This window comes from Bidens hawaiensis, unplaced genomic scaffold (genome assembly GCF_021521415.1).
Source record: "Bidens hawaiensis isolate Kalapana, Puna unplaced genomic scaffold, B.hawaiensis_p1.1 tig00001758_1, whole genome shotgun sequence".
Lineage (NCBI taxonomy): Eukaryota > Viridiplantae > Streptophyta > Magnoliopsida > Asterales > Asteraceae > Bidens > Bidens hawaiensis.
Window position 1 is genome coordinate 2,557,037 of NW_027491099.1, and position 19,388 is coordinate 2,576,424.

Here is a 19,388-nt window from a genome sequence, read left to right on the forward strand (position 1 = left end):
GGTGGTTTTTGAGAACTATCCGAGTTGATGATTTAGCCACTTTGTATATACGTGTTATTTTTATTTATTTATTTTTCTTTCTTTCTTTTATTTTCTTGTTTTGTATTTAGTTTATTTTTATTTCATGTTTATTTGGTACCTGTGATCTTGTTTGTTTGAGTATTCTTTGTAGTGATTCCTATGGAGCAACGCTACTATGGAGATTATTGTGAAGGATATCTTTATGGTAACGAGAATTATCACATGGAGGTTTGGTGCGAGATATGTGGAGAACCCCATCACACACATGATTGTTACTATTCAAGTGGGTGTCCCACGTATTTAAATGAAGATCCCTACCCTTATTCCCAACCATTTGAGGGTCCCAACAATCCGCCTTCGGAACTTGAGCTTAGCCCGGGATTTCTAGAGTATTGGGCACAAATAATGAAATGTATCGACGCGGTGCTTGAAAAAGGCACGCAAGATATGGGGAAACCAACACCGATACTTGACACTCGTGAATCCGAGGAACAACTCCGTAGAATAGAGGCCCAAAGTATTGTGATTAATGAACTTTGTGCTAACTATCGTCGGGAGAGTTTGCCTTGCAACACGAATCACAACCTATATTGGGATGATAATAATGATGATGATGAAATTAAAGAACCAAAATCCTCATCCATTGTTGTGTTGGAGAATGCTCAAGAACCGGAGACCATAATGGATGAAGTGCAAATCTCAAGCTCACAAAGTATAGCAATAGTACCTAGGATCCAATTTTGAATGCAGCTGCTTCCTGACTGAACTCTGAACATACTGTTGCAACTTAAGGTAAACAAAGTCCCCTACTTGAAAATGTCTTTATGTTCTTTTAGCATCTGCATACTGTTTCATCCTATTTCTTGCAACTTGTAAGTTTGTTTTCAGTTTTTGAATCATCACTTCCCTGTCTCTATGTAAGGTTTCCACCTCATCAACTGTTGTGTCACTAGGTATAAATGGTAAGTGTAAAGGGAGTTTATAGCCATACAAAGCCTCAAAAGGGGTTATTTTTAGGGCAGAGTGATAGGTAGTATTATACCACCACTCGGCAAGTGGCAGCCATTTAACCCAATTGTTAGAAACATCCACGATCATACTTCTCAAATATGATTCAAGGCATCTGTTGACCACCTCTGTTTGCCCATCACTTTGAGGATGATAAGCAGTAGATAGAGCTAGTTGTACCCCTTGCAACCTCATAAGCTCCTGCCAGAATTTACTTAAACAAATTGGATCTCTATTAGAGACAATTGTTGTAGGGTTGCCATGTAACTTGAATATGTCGTTCAAGAAAACTTGAGCCACAGTATATGCTGTAAAGGGATGGCATAAGGGAATAAAGTGGCTGTTTTTAGTCAGTCTGTCCACCACTACAAAAATGGTGTCTTTTCCTTGAACTTTAGGCAACCCACTAATAAAATCCATAGATATATCATTGAAAACATGGTTAGGAATGGGTAAGGGTTGTAAGAGGCCTGGAGAGGCTAAAGTCTCATACTTTCCCCTTTGACAAACTGCACATGCCCTCACAAACTCTAACACATCTTTGGAACAACCCTTCCAATAACAAATAGAAGTAAGTAGGAGTAAAACCTGAATGTCCTCGAACAGAAGATGAGTGAAACAATTGCAAAAGATCTTTTCTAAGAACCTCATCTTTCCTTGTTAATAAATGTTGTTTCCATTTGTAATGATGAACTGGAATACCTTGGTCCAGTTTATGAATGATGGCTTGTAACTTGGAATCCGAATTCCAAGAGGCTTAAATTCTATTCAGCAACAGTGGATCAATGGAACTGACCCCCATTTCAAATAAGGCCATACCACTCACCCTAGATAGGCCATCCGCAACCACATTATCTACCGCTTTCTTGTATACAATTTCATAGGTATAGCCCATCAGCTTAGCCAACCAAGTTTGTTGCAGTGGAGTAGTCACTTTTTGAGAAAGTAAGTACTTGAGACTTTTTTGATCAGTCTTGATTACAAACTTCTTAGGTAACAAATAGTGGTGCCACTGCTTAACTGCTAGGAGAATGGCTAGCAGTTCCTTTTCATAAACAGACATTAATATCTGTTTAGTAGATAATGCTTTGCTGATATATGCAATAGGATGGTTCTCTTGTATTAAGACAGCTCCTAACCCTTTAGAAGAAGCATATGTCTCTATCACAAACTCTTTATCAAAATTAGGTAGTGATAAAACTGGAGCAGTAGTTAGAGCATTTTTAAGTTGATCAAATGAGAACTGAGCTTCTGCTATCCACTGAAATGAATCTTTTTTTAGAAGATCAATAAGGGGTTTAGCTAAAATTCCAAAAGACCGGATAAATCTTCTGTAATAGCCCACAAGACCTAAGAACCCCCTTAGTTGCTTAAGAGTCTGTGGACAGGGCCACTGTTGTGCTGCTATTATCTTGGTAGGATCAGTGGCCATACCTTGGCCCGAAATAACATGCCCCAAATACTCCACACTTGATCCACCAAAAGAACATTTGGACCTTTTAGCATACAAAGAATGATCTCTTAACAAAGTTAGAACCTTTTCTAAGTGTAACAAATGTTGATTGGCATCTGAGCTGTAGATCAAAATGTCATAAAAAACTCTAAAGTAAACTTTCTCATAGTTTCTTGAAAAGTAGTGTTCATAAGTGACTGAAATGTTGCAGGTGCATTTGTGAGTCCAAAGGGCATCACCACAAATTCAAACAACCGTTGGTGAGTTCTGAATGTAGTTTTATGTATGTCTCTTCTGCTATTCTTACTTGATGGTACCCTACCCTGAGGTCTAGTTTAAAGAAAATAGTAGCTTTTCCAAGCTCTTCTAGTAACTCTTCAATGAGTGGAATAGGATATCTATTCTTAATGGTAGCCTCATTTAGCCTTCTATAGTCCACACAGAACTGCCAAGTCCCATCTTTCTTTTTAACCAAAACCACAGGAGAGGCAAATGCACTTTGACTACCCCTTACCACTCCTGACTCAACTAAATCCTTAGTCAATGACTCAATGACATTTTTTTGTACTGCAGGATATCTATAGGCCCTTAAATTGATGGTAGTGTTCTCATCTTTCAAAGTAATTTTGTGGTCACATGATCTGGTAGGAGGTAGGTTAGTAGGAATTGAAAAGACATCAGAAAACTTATCAAGTAGAGATAAAAGAGTAGGACTGTTACTTAAAGCAGATACAGTAGGTTCATGTTGGAACTGACCATTATGAGATATTTGTAGGCTATAAAGTTAGACACTAGCTAAGCTAGCAAACTGTTAAGCAGATTAGAAAGTTTCTTGGAATAACCCTTCAACTCAAACAATAACCCTCCTACCTTAAACTTCATCACCAATTCTTTAAAATTCCACATAATATCATCCAAGGTTTGTAACCATTTTACTCCCAACACCGGCCATATCATAATTGGTCAATGGAATTAGCATTACATGTGCTGTAAACCAATTACTTTGCATGACCCATCTAAAATTTTCACACAATTGAGTGCATGACATCTTATTGCCATCAGCAATAGTAATGTTCATTGCAGGAAATTGTACTGTTGGACATTTGAGTTTAAGTGCAAGTTCCAAATCTAAGAAATTGTGTGTTGATCCAGAGTCAACTAAAATATGCAAGATTTTAGTTCCAATGGACCCCTTAACCCTCATGGTGGAATAAGATGACACCCCGCAATTGCATTTAATGATATTTGTGGAGTCACCACAGGAGGTTCATACACAATTTCCTCCAATTCTTCATTTTCTTGGTCATCAGCACATAATTCTATCACAAACATTTGTTTACCTTTGCAACATGCCCAAGTGTAAATTTTTCATTACACCCAAAACATTCACCCCAGACCTCTTTTCTTCATACTCTTTAGGTGTTAATTTCTTATAATTTTTGTTATTATAGGTTGGAGTAGGTAGTAGAGATACCTTGTTAGTGCTAGGATTGTGGAATCCTTTAGATGCACTAAAATTGTTTGTAACAGTAGGCTTAGAATATCTGTTCTGGCTTGATGGATTAATAGCTTGATTAGACTCATCTTGCATTCTAGCTAGTAGATATGCCTCAGGTAAACTCCTAGGCCTCAATACTCTAACCGGGTACCCAATCTCTGGCAACCCTAAAAAAAGACTAATGGCATATTCTACACTGATTGAAACTCTAGTTAACCATAGATCAAATTCTTGACATAAGTCTTGTAGTGACCCATTTTGTTTCAGTGATACTAAGGCTCCTATGGCATCATATTTGAGTGGATCTGCAAATCTTGTAGATAACGAACTTACATAATCAGTCCAGGGCATGTTTCTTATTGACCCTAGATCTAACAAAGTATTGGTGTCATTGTAATGCTGGTCATCAAGATTAATAACAACAAATCTGATTTTTAATTTTTCTGGAGTTTCATCTACCTCAAAATAGTGATCTGCTTTGCAAAGCCAACCTTCCAGATTATCACCATTAAACTAAGAAAATTCAAGTTTGGTTAAGCGGTTTTGAGTTCTGTAATAACCATTGGAGTCTTAATCCTCTTGTCTATCAAGATAACCATCAGTTCTTTGGAAAAAATCTTGTTGTGGCCTTGAAGTGCTCGGACCACCATTGTTGTGATTAGGTTGTAAGTTCTTTAATAATGGCAGAATCTCAGCCAATTGTACAGTGTTATTCTCCACCATTGCCTTCAAATCGAATAAGGATGACTCATGATCCATGAGATTTCTTTCAATCTCCTGGATCTTCGTGGATTCTTGACTACGAGTATTAGTCATGATTGAACTGAATTGCTTGAACCGCCAACCAATTTAAGGATTGAAATGAAAATGAACAGGAAAATTGACCGAACAAGTGGTAAATTTCAGAATTTTAGAAAGGATTTGAGAAGAAATTGATCAACAACAATCAATTCCGGTAAATGAAATCGAAAATTTTTCCGATGATTAATCGGAATTTGATCGGAAAAGTGAATGGAATTTGAATACTAATAGGAAATTGAATGGAGAAGTGATCGGAATCTGAACGATTTGGTCACCGGAGCGTGTTACGAGAGGACTGAATCGCTCTGATACCTGATACCACTGATAGCTAATCGAAATCAGAAAAGAAGAACAGAAGGGAAATTCATCAAACTCTTAGCTACCTTTCTGATTAACAAATTCAGTTATTTATACAACAACTAACTAACAAACAACCTAACTATCAAACTATTACAATAGTCCCTATTGTTATCAACTATTGCAAAATGACCCTTCAAAAATACAACTATCTGAAATTGTCACCAATGACCCCTGTATTCTTTTACATGTAACATTGCACATGTTGTTGGATCAACTGAATCGTTACAATCAGGTGAACCATTTGATCAACTGAAACGAATGTTGAGTCCAGATAGTAAGGCTTTAATATTTATTTATTTTATATATTTTATTCTTCACACCCTTGCATTAATATATAAAACTCTCTATAGATTAATTGGACAATTAGTGGTTCGGTTGGGTTGTTTTTCTTTTTGTTTTGTTTAGCTTCTTTTGTTTGGGCCACTCTCTTTTGGGCCTTTAAAAAAAAGATTAATTGGACAATTAATTAATTTAATTCTAAACCTTTTGCATCCCCAAATCATAAATAAACCAAATGAATGATGAAATAATGAATTAGACAATCAATTAACTTAATGTTTAAACTTTGTGTATCCTCAAAGGTTAAAAGAGTAATATAACAAAAATATGAAGCTTCGTCCAGTTGTACCGAACACTTTAAGAACGAGTCAAGGAATTGTCAAATTACTTTTTATGCCCTATTATGAAATGTCTTTTTCGTCCCTGTCATGTAATTGTGAAACTACGTTAACTGCCCATCACTCGTGCTTAATAATATTATATATATATATATATATATATATATATATATATATATATATATATGTTAGTATAACATTTGCGATATTCACTCATTAAAATGCATGTTTCCATTAGTTTCATGAGAAATCATTAAACTTTAGACATAAAAAAGTAATGTTTGCACAAACCCAAACATCACATTAAATACAATATCAACATGTACTACTACACAACCACAAACTAGCTTGCCTTTTGGGTCACACCACTGCATTGGGAGTTTAACAAATCAAGATCAAGCTGTAACTCTTATCGCAAAGAGCTCGTGAACAACAGTCCCGATATCGATCCGTTCTTGTGGATTCTCATAAGAGCATCGTACTCCAATTTTTACGAGTGAAATTAAACCATTTTCATTGACATCCTCACTTAGAAGCATTGGATCCAAAATCTGAAGCACCAAACCATCAGCTAAGGCACTCGTAGCATATGAATGTAGGCTTAGCCCTCCTTCAAACACATGATCAACAGGTTTTTTCCCTGTTAACATCTCTAACAAAAGGATCCCATAGCTATATATGTCCCCACTGGTTGAGACTTCATTTCCAAGCCCGTATTCTGCAACTTATTCAGAGTGAATTGTAATGCATTATATAAGGTAGATTAATATAATGAAAAACAGTATAATGGACTAGTTTTCATAAATTACCTGGAGGTGTATACCCAATGGTTCCTCTAATAATACTTGAGCTATTCATGTTTGCGTTAGAAGCTTCTTCAAGGGAAAGTATTTTTGCAAGCCCAAAATCTCCAACATGAGCAATCATATCAGCATCTAACAATATGTTGCTTGGCTTTAAATCACAATGAACAATAACATTTCCACAACGACAATGTAGATAATCAAGAGCTCAAGCAACATCTTTGATGATATTGATTCTTTGAACAAGATTTGGCTTATGGTCAATTGAATACAACCAACTCTCCAGAGTCCCGTTTGGCATGAAATCATAAACCAAAGCTTTGAAATCGTTCCCTTGGAAGTCGATACTTGAGCAAGAAGTTATGACTTTTACCAGGTTGCGATGACGAATATTTCTCAAGGCCTCACACTCAGTAATAAAACTCTTGAAACCTCCTCGACGTTGAAGGTTTAGTACTTTGATTGCCACAATTAATCAATTTTCATCAAGAACACCTTTGTAAACGGAAGCAAAGCTACCTGTACCGATCAGATTTTCTAAAGAGAACCCTTGTGCTGCTTTGAAAAGTCTTCTATATGAAATCTTCACAAAAGATTCAGCCAATCTTAATTCTGATGGTTTATCACTTTTCTTTTGTAAACAACAGTAAATCAAGACAAATGATAACAACCCTAAACCCGCAACAAAGGAAGATAGTGAAACTGCTAAAATGGCACGAATATAAAGCTTTCTAGTGCGTCTTTTGGAGTCTCTATTTGTGCTTGTGCAGTTGGGTATGTTGGGTTTCAACGGTGGTTCGAAACGAAAACGGACAAACCTTTTAGACCCGTTTTAGTTATTTATATCGTTTCGATAATTATTAATCTATATTAATAATCAAGCTTATAAACGAAACAATAAAAAAAAACGCAGCGGATATTAACGAGTATACGAACCATAAACGGAAACCCGAACCCGGATCTGATTACAACAATACGAGTACAAATAAACGAGTAAATAAACAACCATAGATAAAGGTATTTGTCGATATACCTCGGTATGAAACCGGGACGATACACTGCGAGTTAACAAGATGCACTAGAAAAGGGGACACAATCAACGGCCAAAAGATGATCCGGCGGCGGCGGCGGAGCTCCGGCAGTGCGTACGGCTTAAATCTGGAGCCTTTAAGCAACGAGGTACGCCAATGGTCAACAACAACAACTAACACGGGCTTCCAATCACCAAATGGACCTCACCGGAAAGCCGATGGTCGCAGGAGAAGATGAACCAGTCGCCGGAGAAGATGAACCAGTCGCTGGAAAACCGTATATAGGGTTTTAATCACGCCGGGACTAATAGAGAGTTGCGGTGGTGATTGGAGAACGATATTAGAGGTGGTGTAGGTATGTTTGGTGGCCGGAATTGCTTCGCCGGAAAAACGGTCACCGGAATTGCGGCGCCGGAATAGTGTTAGCAGCTAGGGTTTCTTGTTTTTAAGTTAGTTACCATAAATAGATAAATAGTATGTATTTATAGGTAATTATCTTAGGGTTTAATAATTAACCATCTTGGGCTTGAGCCCAATCAAACAAGTCCAGTCCATATGATTATTTTATGTGTCAGGCCTAATTAACCTTTAAGTAGGCTTTTATCTCGTTACCCCCGGTGTAACTCTATCCGGGTCACGTTCGGGTCGGTCACGTTGACTTGACCCGAAACGTCCATTAAATCCAACAGTCTCCCACTTGGACGTATTTGGGTCAAGTATCACAACGCTGACAGCATAGGCGTTCTAGCTACACATAGATGTCCCCAACCGAATATGACATTTTTAAATCCATAACCAAAGTATCTTGGAATACCATATTGCAAGACAATGAATTTATAGTAATCGTTGTCATCTATCCTTTCTGTACAAGACATTAAATGAACTATGAGACATGGATCATATCATTCTCATATGGCGTTCAATTATTGTAATTCTCGATATAGAGTCAAAGTGGTCCAATCAAACACATAGTTAGTTTGGGTGAGGCCTCACACTTTACCAGTTTGAATCAACGAGGGCGCCAATATGTCTAACTGTTACATTTAAATGTAAGAGTACAGAATCCCATCTTGACTACATACAACTCCCACTGAACTCCAGAACATTCTCAACCAATGCCTTTATGGCTGGCAGTTACGCAACAGCGGTTGACATGATCAATGAGTATTCCTCGGTAAACGAAAGTTCTAATATGTATCTCTGGTCTAAGGATACTAAATGAGCATACTATTATCAAAACATCTTATGATTAAGATCCATGAAGATGATTTGATGCGAGTTACATCCAACGTCATTCATAATGAGGCCTGTGAGTTTGGAAGTCAACTACTTGAGTCCAAAGTCAGAATAGTCTTAATTCAGAATCGCTCCCACGAGTTTAACCGACTACGGATAATTTAGAATACAATATTCATGGATTAAACGTATTAAAATGAACACAGTTGTATCATTCAACGTTTGCATTTAACCATTAAATCAAAAGTGAACAGAAAAATACAACTGATAAAACGTTCATACATCCAAATACTAAATCAAATTAAATCACTAGAAAGTCTAAGCCCGATAGCATCTCTATGCTGATCATGTTTGTCCTGAGTTATTGGCTTAGTGAATGGGTCGGCTAGATTTTGATCTGTGTCTACCTTGCTTATCACGATGTCACCTCGTTCCAATATTTCCCGAATAAGATGGAACTTCCTTAGAATGTGCTTGGTTCTGTGATGAGACCTTGGCTCTTTGGCTTGAGCAATAGCACCCGTGTTATCACAGAATATCTCGATTGGTTTGTGAATACTCGGAACCACATCGAGATCGGTGATGAACTTCTTCATCCAAGCAGCCTCTTTAGCAGCATCTGATGCAGCTATATATTCGGATTCGGTGGTAGAATCCGCTACTACACTCTGCTTGGAGCTCTTCCAATAAACAGCTCCTCCATTGAGAGTGAAAACGAAACCCGACTGTGAGCGAGAATCATCTCGGTCAGTCTGGAAGCTAGCATCAGTGTAACACTTTACAGTGAGCTCCTCTTCCACTCCCCCAAACACCAAGAACATGTCTTTGGTCTTATTCAAGTACCTTAGAATGTTCTTCACAGCAGTCCAATGGGCAATGCCAGGACTCTGTTGAAAATGACTGGTCATGCTCAAGGCATACGAGACGTCAGGTCTAGTACATAACATAGCATACATGATAGAGCCAACTGCAGAAGCATATGGAATTGCTTGCATACGTTTAGATTCAATGTCCGTTGCCGGAGATTGCGATTTGCTCAACATGGTTCCCTTAGTCATTGGAACAGCTCCTTTCTTGGAGTTTTCCATTGAGAAGCGTGTCATTACATTGTCTATGTAAGTACTTTGACTAAGCCCTAGAATCCGCTTAGATCTATCTCTATAGATCTTTATTCCCAGAATATAAGCGGCTTCTCCAAGATCTTTCATTGCAAAACAAGATTCCAACCATAGCTTAACTTGTTTAAGCATAGGAATGTCGTTTCCAATGATCAGTATATCATCCACATACAAGATGAGGAATGATATAGTGCTCCCACTAGCCTTTCTGTAAACACAATGTTCATCTTCGTTTTTGACAAAACCAAACTCTTTGATTTTCTCGTCAAAGTGAAGATTCCAGCTTCGAGATGCCTGCTTAAGTCCATAAATGGACTTGTTCAATTTGCAAACCTTATTAGGATATTTTGGATCGACAAAACCTTCAGGCTGAACCATGTAGACATCTTCAGAAAGATGTCCATTAAGGAAAGAGGTTTTGACATCCATTTGCCATATCTCATAATCATAGTGTGCAGCAATGGCAAGCAATATCCTAATTGACTTAGTCATAGCAAAAGGCGAAAAAGTTTCATCATAGTCAACACCTTGAGTTTGAGTGAAACCTTTCGCGACTAGCCGTGCTTTTTAGGTTTGCACATTTCCATGCATGTCGGTTTTCTTCTTGAAAATCCATTTGCTCCCTACTGCCCGACAATCGGGGGGTAGCTCAACCAAGTTCCAAACTTGGTTATCATGCATGGACTGCATCTCAGCATTCATGGCATCTTGCCATTTCTTGGATTCCGGATCCAAGATAGCAGACTTGTAGTTAGTAGGTTCGTCCCCAGATTCGGCTACTAATAAGACTTCGGCACCATCTAGATGACATAAGTATCTAGAATTTGGTACGGGAGTTCTACTACTTCTGCGAATGCTTGTGTTCACGTCTGATGTATCAGCAATAGCAACCTGTTGATCAGACTCTCCAACTACCTCAGCGGTTGATTGTGGTTCTTGAATTTCTTCAAGATCGACAATCTCACTTCTAGTTCCTTGACTAAGAAATTCTTTTTCAATGAAGTAGCCTTTCCTCCTGACAGAAATCGTATTTGTATCAAGATGAAAGAAATAATAACCGCTCTTGTAATAGTATCCGACGAAAATAACCTTTTCGCCCCGGGGATCAAGCTTGTCATCAGACTCACTTGTGATATAAGCATCACATCCCCATACTCTAAGATAAGACAATTTGGGTTTTTTCCCCTTATGCCATATCTCATATGGAGTTTTGTATATCTTCTTAGTTGGAGCTAGATTGACAATGCGGGCGGCGGTCATAAGGGCGTAACCCCAAAAGGAGGGAGGCAAGTTAGTTCTACACATCATCGATCGAACCACGTTTAGCAAAGTTCGATTTCTCCTCTCGCTCACGCCATTAAGTTGGGGTGTGCTAGGTGGAGTGAGCTGTGAAACAATTCCATGCTCTTTTAGATGAGTGATGAACTCTGTGCTGAGATACTCTCCACCTCGATCTGATCGAAGTATCTTAATGGTTTTGTCAAGTTGTTTTTCCACTTCGCTTTGAAATTCTTTGAACTTTTCAAAAGTTTCGTGCTTGTGTTTCATAAGATACACATAAGCGTATCGACTATAATCGTCGATAAAAGAAACGAAGTATCTTTCATGGTTTCTAGTCATGGTTCTGAAAGGTCCACATACATCAGTATGTATGAGTCCTAACAGATCACTTGCTCGTTCACTTTTATTAGTGAAGGAGTCTTTGGCGAGTTTGCCAGCTAAGCAAGATTCACAAGTGTTAAAAGAGTCCGGTCCTGTGTATTCAAGAATACCTTCGGATTGGAGCCTTTTAACTCTTGCCTTGCTTATGTGGCCAAGTCGGCAATGCCATGGAAAAGTATCATTGACACTAGTCTTGATACGTTTTGAAAGATGATATACGTTATTGTCAGGTTGAACATCAATCTCATAAATACCATTTCGAGGTTTAGCCTCAAAATAAAAGATATCATTTAAGTAAGCAGAAATAGCCATGCCATTAAGAACATACTTAAATCCTTGTTCAAATAACAACGAAACTGAAATGATGTTTCTGGTCAAGCCAGGAGCATACAAGCAATTATTTAATGGAAAAACTAGGCCAGATGGACAAGTAAAATGAAATACTCCGGTTGCCAGAACTGGTACTCTCTTCCCATCTCAAACGATGAGTTCCATGCTGCCTTTATTCAGTTTCCTCCACTTCTCAGGCTCTTGCAAGACATTAACGATGTGGTAACCGCATCTGGTATCAAATACCCATGTGTTGCTAGAGACAGTGAAAAGTTCAATAACGTATATGAAAATACCTCCAGAAGTGCCTTCACCATTTGCTCTCTTCTTTCTGATCTCAGCAAGGTGCTCGGGGCAGTTTCTCATCCAGTGCCCCATTTGGTTGCATTTGAAGCACTTGCGCTCCACAAAGGGCGACGGCTTTTTCTTTGCAACCACCTTGTTAGTGTTGGTGGCAACATGGGCAGCAACAATAACTTTCTTCTTGCCTTTCCCTTAAAACCCTGATTCTTTGGTTTTGGCTTCTTGACACCAGCAGATCGAATCATCAGAACTTGATTGGTCCTAGAAGGAATGTTCATCTCAGCCGTCTTGAGCATGTTATGAAGCTCCGGCACTGTCTTCACCCAACCATTCATGTTGAAATTCATTACGAACTGGTCGTATGAGTTGGGGAGAGAGTTGAGAATGAAATCCGATGCCATCTCATCGGGCATGGGTAATCAAGTTTCTTGAGCTGATCGATGTGCCCCTTCATCTTTAGAACATGAGCACTGACGGGAGACCCCTCTGCCATCTTGCAACTGATGAGTTGTTTCATGGTGTCGAAACGTTCTTGACGAGCTTGTTTCTGGAACATGCCCTTGAGTTGCTCAAGCATCTCATAGGCACCAAAGTCTTCCAAGCCTTTAGCAAGCTCAGAAGTCATGGTGGCTAGCATAATACAGGAGACCTCAGCCGAGTCATCCTTATGCTTGTCAAGAACTTTTCGTGCAGCGGCTGTGTTGTTTTCAGGCTCAGTTGGAACAGGTCCATCGAGAACATACAGGCGCTTTGCCATGGTTAGAACAAGTCTTAAGTTGCGGTGCCATTCGATGAAGTTGGTACCATTCAGTTTATCCTTCTCAAGGATAGTCTTAAGGGCGTAGGGTGAAATTTCATTTGACGACATCTGATTAATTAAGCAAAAGTAAATTTAATTAGTATTTTCGATGTTGTAGTCCTATTATTAATGACCCAATAACATTAATTAATTAGGAGTATGAGAATCTGGCTTCCAGTTATTAAAGGCAGCTGTAGCACACAACATTAATAAGTGGTTAGGCAGACTGACAACGATTGCCAATTGTGAATAGTGCACAACTCTCGGTTATGAGGCCTATAGAGACAACGATTGTCTGTATAGATACGTTTAGCCTCATCTTTGCCCATTTTAAGTCTCCAGACAGCTTTAGCACGTAACAGGAGAGTAAAATAATAGTTGTCCTAGTACCGTGACGTGTGAAAGGGCCGGATGTGTCAACGAAGCGCTTTCACCTTGATGGGATAGGCTAGAAAACAAGTGCGGTGCTGTAGCTCCAAACACTCGAAATTTCGCAGTATGCCTCAAGTGTGACTTGTAGTAGGATTGGCATAAACTATTGGTTTCAAATTGTGATTAATTTTAAAATTTACCAAATAGAGTAAAAGTCAAATTTTATTGTATTTATTATCGGGACGAATAGATGAACCCTTTCATCTCTCAGGACACTTAGTTTTATATAACCTATTAAAAACTAAGTTTGTCGCGATATGACTAACCAATTTTAAGTTAAAATAACTTATTAGTTTTGGAAATCAAAACGATTTTAATTTGCAAAACAAAATTGGTTAAAAAATGTTTATTTTTCAATTTATTTAGTATTAGGTCGGTGATATTATAATCCTATTATAAACAATCCAAGCAACCACAAATAGCAAATAACAATAATATGTAAATCCTTATGGCCAAAAGGTGATCGTCTCGCTAGAGCCAATTAGGGAGACCGATCGGGTCAAGGGGTTCACAACACAAACAACCACAGGGATGGACTTCTCCGTGCATCCCGCCGTCTTGTCCGAACTCCCACTAACTCCAAGATGTCCATGAGCTCGTCCTCGGTTATCTTCGCGTCTTCTTAGTTACAAATTTATAAACTAACAATAATATGTCCTAATACAAATTTGAACCATCTTTATGGCTAAAAAGAAAACCGAAAATTAAATAATAACCTTTTTACAACTTTTGAACCAACCATATGGCCAAAACAAGCTCAAACACCAAACACAACCAATCAATCACATAGGTCGGGGCCGGATTTACATATTCACAATAAACGAATTTCGGGTCGTTCTGACTTGGTCAAATAAAATAAACAAAACTTTGACCAATCCTAAATCACCCGAAAATAATTCTAGATCTATAAACTTTAAACGATTTAAAGTTTAAGATGTAGATCTGGTTTTAAACGAACCGGGATCGACTTGTACGTTGTAACCGTGGCTCTGATACCACTGTGGGTTTCAACGGTGGTTCGGAACGAAAATGGACAAACCTTTTAGACCCGTTTTAGTTATTTATGTCGTTTCGATAATTATTAATCTATATTAATAATCAAGCTTATAAACGAAACAATAAAAAAAAACGCAGCGGATATTAACGAGTATACGAACCATAAACGGAAACTCGAACCCGGATCCGATTACAACAATACGAGTACTAATAAATGAGTAAATAAACAACCATAGATAAAGGTATTTGTTGATATACCTCGGTATGAAACCGGGACGATACACCGCGAGTTAACGAGATGCACTAGAAAAGGGGACACAATCAACGGCCAAAAGATGATCCGGCGGCGGCGGCGGAGCTCCGGCAGTGCGTACGGCTCAAATCTGGAGGCTTTAAGCAACGAGGTACGCCAATGGTCAACAGCAACAACTAACACAGGCTTCCAATCACCAAATGGACCTCACCGGAAAACCGATGGTCGCCGGAGAAGACGAACCAGTCGCAGGAGAAGATGAACCAGTCGCCGGAAAACCGTATATAGGGTTTTAATCACGCCGGGACTAATAGGGAGTTGCGGTGGTGATTGGAGAACAATATTAGAGGTGGTGTAGGTATGTTTGGTGGCCGGAATTGCTTCGCCGGAAAAACGGTCACCGGAATTGCGGTGCCGGAATAGTGTTAGCAGCTAGGGTTTCTTGTTTTTAAGTTAGTTACCATAAATAGATAAATAGTATGTATTTATAGGTAATTATCTTAGAGTTTAATAATTAACCATCTTGGGCTTGAGCCCAATCAAACAAGTCCAGTCCATATGATTATTTTATGTGTCGGGCCTAATTAACCTTTATGTAGGCTTTTATCTCGTTACCCCCGGTGTAACTCTATCCGGGTCACGTTCGGGTCGGTCACGTTGACTTGACCCGAAACGTCCATTAAATCCAACAGGGTAGGTGTAGCTCGAGAATTCCCCCACAAAGTCTAGCGTTCTCATTGACGGATACTGCACTTGCGTTGGCAAAAACACCTTTAACAGGTACCTCACCCTCAAAGTTATTATACGACAGATCAAGATGCTTCATGGGAATTTGTTGCAAATACATCGGAATGTGCCCAGAAAAGTTATTGTGTGACAAGTCAACGGATTCGAGACCTTTCAGTGAACTATATGATACCGGAATTGATCCATAAAAGAAGTTGCCGGAGATGTTTAGGGTTTGAAGGCTGATGCAGCTGCTTAAGCCCGTTGGAAGTTTTCCCGAGAAACGGTTCTCGGAAATATAAAGTAATCCTAGGTGTTTCAGGTTGCCAATCTCTTGTGGAAGCACTCCAGACAAGTTGTTTTGACTAAGATCTATTCCTATGGAAAGTGAAGACATGTTGAATAGTTGCTTGGGTATACTTCCAGTAAGTTTATTACCATGAAGGTCCAAAGCTATCACTTTTTCGCACCTCCCAATAGTTATTGGGATTGTGCCATCTAAACTGTTGCCACCTAATGCTACTTCAGATAAAAGCGATAAGTTTCCTATAGATCTAGGAATAACCCCGGAGAAATGACTGTCATGAAGATACAACAGTTGCAAGCTCTGATGCTTTTAGGAATCATGCTTGTGAAGTAGTTTCGATCTAGAAAAAGTGCAGTTAGGCCTAACAAATTACCTATAGATGCAGGGATGTTGCCTGAGATATAGTTTGAACTCATCTGTAGGTATGACAATTTGGATGAAAAGTTCCCTAGAGAATTTGGCAGCAACCCTCCTAATTGGTTCCTGGAAATTTGTAAAGTGTCCAAATCGCTACAGTTGAACAAAGAAGGAAAAAAATTCATGTCATCAAGACCCTTGCTTCCAAAGTTGTTGGAATCCATAGATAGAAAACTAAGATGTTGTAGTCTTCCAAAGTCGATAGCTATTTCCCCCTTTAAATCATTATGACCAACATCAAGGATTTCCAACTTTGAACAATTTGATATTGACGGTGGAAGGAAGCCACTTAAGTTATTGTATGCTAATTCTATACGCGTGAGATGGGGTTTATTTAAACATATGTTGGAAGGAATACTGCCGTGAAGTTGGTTTTCTGGAAAATTTAGAATTTCTAAAATCGAAAGGTTAAATAAATATGAAGGGAATGCACCAACGAGACCATTTCCTCCCACGCCTATTCTTCTCAAGTTTTTTAATTGATTGAAGGAATCAGGAATGCTCCCTGCCAATGGACAAGAAGAAAAGCTAGGTCTTCAAGAGATGTAAGATTGCCTAGGGATGGTGGAATTCCACCAGTGTAGTTATCATTAACTGAGAGGTAAAAGTATTTGGAATTTTCCCAGATAGCTTATTGAAACTTAAGCCAAGGAATGTAAGTTTTGGCCAACTTGACATGTTGGTCGGGATTTCACCAATTAATGAATTGTTGGAAAGGGATAATACCTGTAATCGATATAGATGACCTATCTCGGGTGGGATACTTCTATGAAGTTGATTGTCACGAAGGATAACGTAAGCGAGGAAGCTCATGTTACCAATATAAGGAGATAAAGAACCTACTAAACCCAAGTCTTGTAGATTCAACATTGTGACTCTTTGGTTGCGGCGACCACATGTCACTCCTCTCCACTGACAAAAAGGAAGTGAATCATTCCAAGATGTCAAAGCACCTTGAGGGTCATGTGTAATCTTGGATTTGACTTCCAGCAACGCGAGATGATCACTAGAACCAAATGCAGCTCCAATCTGAATGACAAGAGTAACAACTATGATTGCTTCTAATTTTGACAAGAGCATTATTGCTAGCTAGTGTTGAAGATGTAAGAGAGGATTTTAGTATAAGATGATAAAATAAAATAATTTTCGGTGACGTCTGAACATAGTGGTAATAAAATAAACTATTGGAATCTCTTTTATGACCAAAAAATCGTCTTATTAAGAAAATTGAAATTTAAAATCTCAAAAATTTGTTTTGTTCATCCACTTGGTCCCTTTCCTTTAAAATAATTCCATTATTTATCCTCACTTTTGTTGTTTTTGGGTCATGTACTTAAACAGTGAAGCCATCACAACTTTAGTTACTATCATGCTTATCTTTTCTCTAATTTACATTTTAAGCGTTTTTTTTAATATTAGGAAATTAAAGATTAAAGATTCTGGTTTATGTAAGCTTTTATTTGCAGGCCGCATCTAGGCTCCTTTCCCAAATGGTAAGCAGACTGTCAAGCATGCCTTAACTGCTTAATCACTCTAACCTAAAAATTGTCCCATCAAATAACAATACTGCATCATTATAGGTGTAATCTTCACCCTCCAAAATGACTTTATGATAAAAACATATGTCGATTTTCAGTACACCAAAATGAAGCTGTTGACCGCGCGAAAGGGATCAGATAAAAAGACATTTTGGTCTATATAAGTTAGGTTAAAAAACTCCTGTTCAATAAAAAAAATGCCTTATTTATTCAGCAAAACACCCAAAATAAAGTCACATAAAATGAACTGTTTAGGGAAAAATGATATGTGCCATAAAAAAAAAACATTGACGTGCATGGAGTTTATTATTTTAATTATTGTTTATCGATCTTTTATTTGTTTTTACTTAATTTAAGATAGTGGGCATGTTAGTTATTAAGGCTGTGGGTAATGGGGGGTGAAGGAAGGGGCACGGTCCAGGTGGCGGGTGAGGTGGCTCGCGAACACCACTACACCCATCCAGTGAGCAAGGGTGCGGACGAGCCCCGTGGCCGGGACCGCGGGGCAATTTAGCCGTTGAATGTATGTTTGACTAGTCAAACTAGCCGTTGGCTGGTTTGTGGGTGTAAATATATATATATAGGAGATGGTTCAAAAGAGAAGTCAAGTTATTGCGAGAAGTGATTTCCTACAATTGATTAATAATGATCAATGGCCTATGTTGAATGTGGCATACTTGTAATTATTTGTAACTGATTTTAATGATTTTTTAATGAAAAAAGACAATGAGGTAATTACCATAATATGTTAAGTAAGGAAACTTAGCTTTTGTCAACTACAATCCTTTTTTATACTTTAGTCATCTCAATTACCAAAACAAATTCCCCTTATATCCAAAAATACTTAATTATTTTGCAATAATTTTCTCTCAATATATTTGACTGTTGAAAAAAGTTAAGACAATTCAAAAGGGAATAGGAAGGTTGATGGCAGCTATGATTCAGGCCTACACAAAGATCAATAACATCCTACATAAAGATTAATAACATCTTACACAAATTTGATTCAATACCTACAGAAAAGGAAATAAGCAAAAACCATTGTGTAGGCCATATGTAAACTTTAGTATGTTATGGTATACTATGTATCAATTATTTATTGTTTTCTCTTACATTTTTTTATCAGGCATTTGTGTCTATTTACGAATCCTACACAAATATTGATAACATCCTACACAAATTTGGATCCAACCCTACATATCTAAAAAATAAGTGAAACAAGTTGTGTAGTGCATATGTAAACTTGAGTATGTTATCGTCCACTATGTAGCAACTATTTATGTTTTCTCTTACACGTGTTTGTTTGTATATTACAGTGTAGGGGTAATGCATACCTGTGTAGTCTACATATGTAAACTTTGGTATGTTATAGTCTACCGTTTAACAATAATTTCTGGTTTTATTCTTACATGTAGTTTGTGTATTACGGTGTAGGATGTTTGTCATATATGTAGGTACATTTTAGAATTGTTAATGTGAAGTATGATTTATTTGTGTAAGTTGTTTACCATTTATATAGAAGTATTTAGAAATTGTATATATGAGTTATATTATACCATTTATTGATGCATAGTGTTGAAAGACAATAGTTTGTTTTATGATATATAGAGTTTGTGTAGGATAAAAAAGTTATTTAATGTTTACGGTTTTCTATTTGAACGACCATAAAAGAATAAATG

The 19,388-nt window shown here is 37.9% G+C and overlaps 1 pseudogene; it reads right to left on the reverse strand.

The window, feature by feature from the left end:
• Window positions 1-6,075: 6,075 nt before the first annotated feature.
• On the reverse strand, window positions 6,076-17,538 carry LOC143596870 (uncharacterized; annotated as a pseudogene).
• Window positions 17,539-19,388: the final 1,850 nt, after the last annotated feature.